The sequence below is a fragment of the Cupressus sempervirens genome, chromosome 4 (assembly GCF_028749045.1).
Source record: "Cupressus sempervirens isolate cs-2001-9-10 chromosome 4, ASM2874904v1, whole genome shotgun sequence".
NCBI classification, from domain to species: domain Eukaryota; kingdom Viridiplantae; phylum Streptophyta; class Pinopsida; order Cupressales; family Cupressaceae; genus Cupressus; species Cupressus sempervirens.
The window spans coordinates 643270720-643277391 of NC_143121.1; positions in this window are offsets into that span (position 1 = coordinate 643270720).

Here is a 6672-nt window from a genome sequence, read left to right on the forward strand (position 1 = left end):
CCTAGTTCCAATTAGCCCTTAATAATGAATTTTCCCACTTTCTTGCCAAAAATTTCCAAAAACCTTGGAAAATTAATCCAAAACTTGAGTACCCTTTTGGATTTCCTAAAATATTCTGTAAGTTTTAGGGTTTGACAACCTCTGTACACTGACTTTCTATGAACTAGAGTAAATAGGGCTAATAGGCCTAATTTTTAGGACTGAATGTAATCTTGTGGAAAACTTGTTAAAAAGTTGGTCTAATAGATTGATATAGGCTCAATCCTCTTAGTATAGTAGGATATGATGAAATATCACCTTGAATTTTACTTTTTCCATACAATAACTCTTTACCTTGCAAGAAATCTTCTCTTTCTTCTGTCCTAAACCTCTAATTGGGCTCTATCTGCTCACTTAGGGATTAGTAGTAAAAATAGCTCCCTAAAATTCCATGACTCCTAATCCTAAAAATATATAAAATAATGACTCCCCTAAAATTTCCACCTACCCTTAGGTGTTTCCCATGGTTAAATTTCATGGGGAATCCATAATTGTATAGTCTGGTCAACATAGAACCAATAAGATCTTTAAAATAAAAACAATTTATTCAACACTTTATAACTACTCAAATCAACTTGCATATCAAATGAGAAACTCTCTAAAATAATCAAAGAACACTATTCAATTTTTATATTGATTCTTTCAATCTATTTCAAGGCACTATTACTATTAAAACTTGAGAAATTCCTATAACACTATTGCAGAGCTATATTCCACACTCAAAACTATTCTTGTTTATTACAATAATTGCTTCCTTCTACAAGATTCGAGTCTTTTCTAATAGAATATACCATTTCCATCATTCTAGGGCCTATTTTTGATATCCCATTCCCTATCCATAAGGGAATCCAAGGTAACTAAGTTGCATGCAACATTTGCAATAATTGCAAATGTTGTCATGACAACTTCTTGACAACATTTGGCATCTTCCTTAATCACCATCATCCCATTTCTTAGGATTACTAACCTCCTACATTTTTAGGATTCAAAACCATTAATGACCCTATGATATCTTTACAACATCATAATGTGTTTAGAACACATTTAAGACCCTAACCTCACGTTAAACTTCTAACACCAAGATAATTAAACAACTAATATTGGCTATTTGTGTGACCTTAGTACTAATGATTAACTCACCTAGACCACATAGAAAATGAAATTTTAATGTCTTAAAACAATCTAATATGCTCTTCTTGACTTGGCTAGAGTCAAATATAAGCCAAAATACTAGACACAAAGAGGTTATCCTAGTTGTACTCTTGCACCATCCTCCACAAAATGAAAAGATCAATCTACCCTTAGATTGAGGATGTTTGGATCAACTCCCATCTTCTTGAATTCTGACTCCTTTATCCACACTACATCATCATCCATCTATCCATGCTTCTTGATTAAGTGTTCCTTATATGCTTTATGTCTGCTCTATTTGTAGACTCTAGTGTCCAATACACTGTTAGCTCCTATGACTATAGTAGTAGGTAATTGTAGATCTTCAAAATCTTTGATCACTTCAAGAAGACTTTGATCCATATCTTTCTATGGTTCTTTTTAATGGACTAAGTTTGTAATTTTAAAAATAAGAGATAGTCCACTGTCTACTAGTAGCTCGACTCTAAATGAATTATCACCATACTTAGCCAAAATAGGATAGGGACCTATCCTCTTCATTTGAAACTTGTGAGAGACTCCTTTTTGAAGTCTTGACTTGTTAAGATGCACTATAATGAAATTACCAACATTAAATTGAACTTCCCTTCTACTTTCATCAACCTTGGCTTTGTGTTTCAAGGTATTCTCTATTAATGTTTTCCTCACTATTTCATGTATCCCTTGCATAACATATTTTCACTCCATTGTTCAAATATCTCAATTCATAAACATCTCTAGGATGTAGTCCATACACTATTTCAAATGGACTCTTCCCTGTTGATCTATTGGTAGTGTCATTGTAGGCATATTTATCTTTCCCAATCAATTGATCCCATTGTTGACCATACTCCTTAGTTAAGAACCTTAGTAGATTCCTAAGGCTTCTATTGACAACCTTAGTCTAACCATCAGTTTGGGGATGGTAGGTTGATACAAAGGCCAACCTTTTCCAAAGAGTATCTTTAAAAATGACTCATAAACTTAGTGTCTCTAGCTAACACAATGCTGATAAGTAACCCATGGACTCTCACTATTTCTTTGAAGAAAAGAGAGGCAATTTGACTAGCATCATTGGTGGTCTTACATGGGACAAAGTGAGCCATCTTACTAAATCTATCTACAACCACATAGGCACTATCCATAACTTGCTTTATCTTGGGTAACCCAACTACAAAATTCATACTTAAACATTCCCATGACCTAGTAGGAATAGTTAGTGGTTGATAAAGGCCTATATTTGAAGATGTGCCCTTGTCTTTTTGACATACAACACAAATTTCCACATACCTCTCGACATCAAGATTCATCATTTGGCCAATAGTAGAGCCTTAAAACAAGTCCTTGGGTCTTAGTGATCCCAAAATGATTATTCAATGCACCATTATGCTTTTATTGTATCAAATTCTCTCTAATAGAGCCTCTACAGACACATAACTAATTCCCTTTAAAAAAAAGATCACTTTGCAAAGTATACTCAGCATATTTACTATGAAAATGATTCTTTTATTTAGAACATACCTTATAAATGTCTATAAAATCATCATCATCATATAAATCCTTGAAATGATCAATCCCCATGCTCTTCAACTAAATTTCTTGGATTGTGAGAGCCTTTCTAGACAATGCATCTTCCACTTTATTGAAGAAACCTTTCTTATGTTTGATATTAAAAGTATAAGCTTGTAGGTGCTCAACCCACTTGATGTGCTTCTGACTCAACTTCTCTTGTGAATTCAAGAAACTAAGTGCTTGGTTGTCTGAATGCACAATGAATTCCTTTGGGAGCAAATAGTGCCTCCATTTCCTTAGAGCTTGCACCAATGCATACATTTGAAGGTCATATGAAGAGTACTTCTTCTTGGCATCACTTAACTTTTTTGAATGAAAAGCCACTGATTTTCCCTCTTGGCTTAGAACAACCCCAATTATGATGCAAGAACATCCTACGGGTAAGAGCAATCTTGCATCACTCAAAAATATTTTCTTTTTAGTCTTTTCTATTTTAATAAGGACTAGTAGACAAGGTGATTACTATTTGGGAACTTGATATTTTTAGTAAGTCTCTCATACAATCTCAGAATGTTCTCATTTTATACATGAAGGTTCATTTTAGAGTTATAAGACTAGTATAAAAAATCTCATTGCTCCAGCTTAAGTATCAAGGAAGTTATTGCGGATTTTCGGTGGAAAAAATTGCAAATAAATCTTTAGGTTCACCATTGGAGGCCTTAGTGAGCCCAGATGAGGTCTGAAAACTCAAGAGAAGGGCACTTGAGCCATTTTGAGCCTGTAGATCATAAGCTAGTGTTTTCAAAAAGTGGTTATAATAGCCAATTAGAGTAACGATTCATGAGTTATGGCTTTTCAAAGTTGGGATATCAAAATTTCTAAAATAATTTGTCAAAGATGCATTTAGCCAACTCTATATGTATTGTTAGGGTTTATCAGCCCTAGCTATTAAGTTTGAGCATCTATAACCTTCCCAGATGACATAAAATTTCCTATTTAAGAAAGGCCAAAACATTGTCTAGGATAACTTTAGGTAGTAGTTTGCAGCTTAATCTTGAAGATTACTATAATGAAGGCACCCTTATGGGTTAGCATATTTTAGTTATGAATTCTGCAATTCTATATTTGTAGTACAAATAAGAAGTCCATATTTTGTTCTTGAATTTATTGTTGTTTCTTTGTTTCTATTATGAGTTTATGGTTTTAAGGGGAGCACCCTTCATCAACTTGCTATATTGCTAACATCACACTCAATAGTGAAAATTTTCTCGAATCTTGGCAACACTAAAATGTGTTGGGTAGCTATCTTCTCCTTTAGTAACTCAAAGCTCTTGTTACCATACTCATTCCATACAGACATAGTTTACATCTTGCCCTTGATAATATCTAAGATAGGAGCACAAATTATACTAAACCGCCTTATGAATTTCCCATAGTATTATGCTAGACCATGAAAAATTCTTACGTTTGTTGCTGTCCTTGGGGTAGGCCAATTCATGATAGCCTTTACTTTTCTCTTGTCCATTTTTAGTTTTCCATGTGCTAAGAAAAACCCAAGGTACACTAGCTCTATCTCAATGAACTCACATATCTCCAAGTTGATCATCAACTTCTCATCATGTAGCTTCTTGAAGATAATGTCAAGATGTTCTAGGTGCTCACTCCTTGTATTGCTATAGATTAGTATATCATCTAGATATACAACTACAAACTTGCCTATGGAGTCTTTAAGAACTTCATTCATGAGCCTCATGAATGTGGAGGGGGCACTAGATAATCCAAATGGCATGACAAGCAATTCATACAGCCCTTCATTGGTCTTGAAGGCTATTTTCCACTCATCTCCTTCATGTATTCTTATTTGGTGATAGCAACTCTTCAAGTATATCTTGTTGTAGTAGTTAGCTTCACCTAGGAAATCCATTAGGTCTTCAATCCTAAGGATAGGGAACCTATATCTTATGATTATCCTATTGATAGCCCTTGAATTAGTGTAAAGCCTCCAAGCTCCTCCTTTCTTAGGTGTAAGTACAGTGGGTATGACACAAGGACTAATACTCTTTCTAATTAGATCTTTGTTTAGGAGTTTTTGTATATAATTTGTCTTGCTATTTCCTCATTTTGTTGAGGGGTCATCTTGTAGGATACTTTGTTAGGTAGGGTAGATCCTAGGATAAGGTCTATCCTATGGCTTATGGCTCTTTTAGGGTGTAAGGTTGATGGTTGTCCATCACTCACAACACCTTGATAAGTTTGTAGTAAACTTTGAACTTCCTTTGGTAACTTTATTTTCTTCGTCTCCCTACCTTCATCTCCCTCTCCTAGCCTCATAATCAATGCAAATTCTACACCTTTGCTCTCTTCTATAATCTGCAAGAACTCTTTTTCACCCACCATAAGTACATTTGAACCTATTGTCCTTACTTTAGAATCTTCCAACACTGAATGAATTTTAAAAGTCACATTGTCTTTTGTTGGAAGTATAGGAGTATAAAAGTCACATGGTCTACCTAGGAGCAAGTGACATGCATGCATAGGTAACACATCACACAAAAATTTATCCTTGTACCTTCCAATTGAGAATGCCACCCATGCTTATTCATTTACTAACACATGTTTTCCTTTATTGAGCCATGTAACCTTACAAGGATTGGTGTAAGGTATTACTGCCAATTTTATCTTGCTGATTACTTCCTGTGACACAATATGGTTAGTAGAACCTAAGTCAATAATGACTTTACACACTTTACCCATCTTCTTGCACTTTATTCTAAACAAGGACCTTCTTTGGCTTGGCTCTTCTTTTATTGGCTCCTTGATTAAAGTTCTCCTCATCATGAGGTTCTCCCCTTCTTCTAAATTTAATGGTACCTTAGGATGCTTGTCTTCTATATTAGACTCATCTTGGACTAGGTTAGTTCTCTTGTCACTTCCTTGTGATGAACTACCTTTCTTTGGGCATCTTTAGGCAGGGTGCCCCATTTGATTGCAATGTTAGCACTTCATATTGGCAAGGTAATTGCCCCTTCCTCCTTGTCCACCATTTCTTCCTCTAGAGCTAGAGTTTCTTCCTCTACCACCTCTACTCAAGATTCCTTCTTGCTATTCACTAGATTTCATGTCTCCTCGAGTCCTTGATTTAGAAATTCTTCTACCATAGCCACCTCTTTGACCTCTACTCTCTTTGCCTTTACCTTTACCTTTGGAAGTCTCTTGTTTCCTTTAATTTTCTCTTTTATCTTCAAGTCCATTTGATAGCATTAGTGAGTGGTTTTGAAGTTCACTTGACTCATCTCTTCTTGAATAGACCACTTAAGGCCATTTAAGTACCTTGCAAGCTTGATGATTTCCTCATCAACCACCTTAGATCTTAAACATAGATTTTGAAACTCCTCAGTGTATGCTTGGACATATAAATTTTTTTGTCTAAGATTTTGTCTCCTCCTATGAAGTTGAACTTCATAGTCATTAGAAAGGTAGGTCTACTTCACTTTGGTTACCATGCCTTTCCATGTAGCTATATGACCTTTTTCATCATTTTCTCTCTTAGTTTGCACAAACTTCCACCAAGTAAGAGTTAAGCCTCTTAGCCTAGACTTGGCTACCATAAATTTGTGTGCCTCAAAGATACCATAAAATTCAAAATGGTTCTCAATGTTATCAATCCAATCGACAACTAAATTTGGATCCATTTTCCACTAAAAATAGTGGCACACCCTTCAAAGCCTTGCCACTCAATGCCTTCAATACTTTTAAGAATGACTCTTTAGGAAGAATAGGGTTAAGTGCTAGCACTTCCTCCTCTAATTCCATTTCCTTCTCCCTTGCTTCTTTCTCTTCCTATTGATCAATTTTTTCCTTGATCTTATCAGCTTTGTCTTGGACTTCACCCAAGAGTTAATCCATTTGAGCTAGTCTTTCCCTTAGCAACTTGTTATCTTCTTCTTGTTTGTCAACCTTCTTGGTTAATTG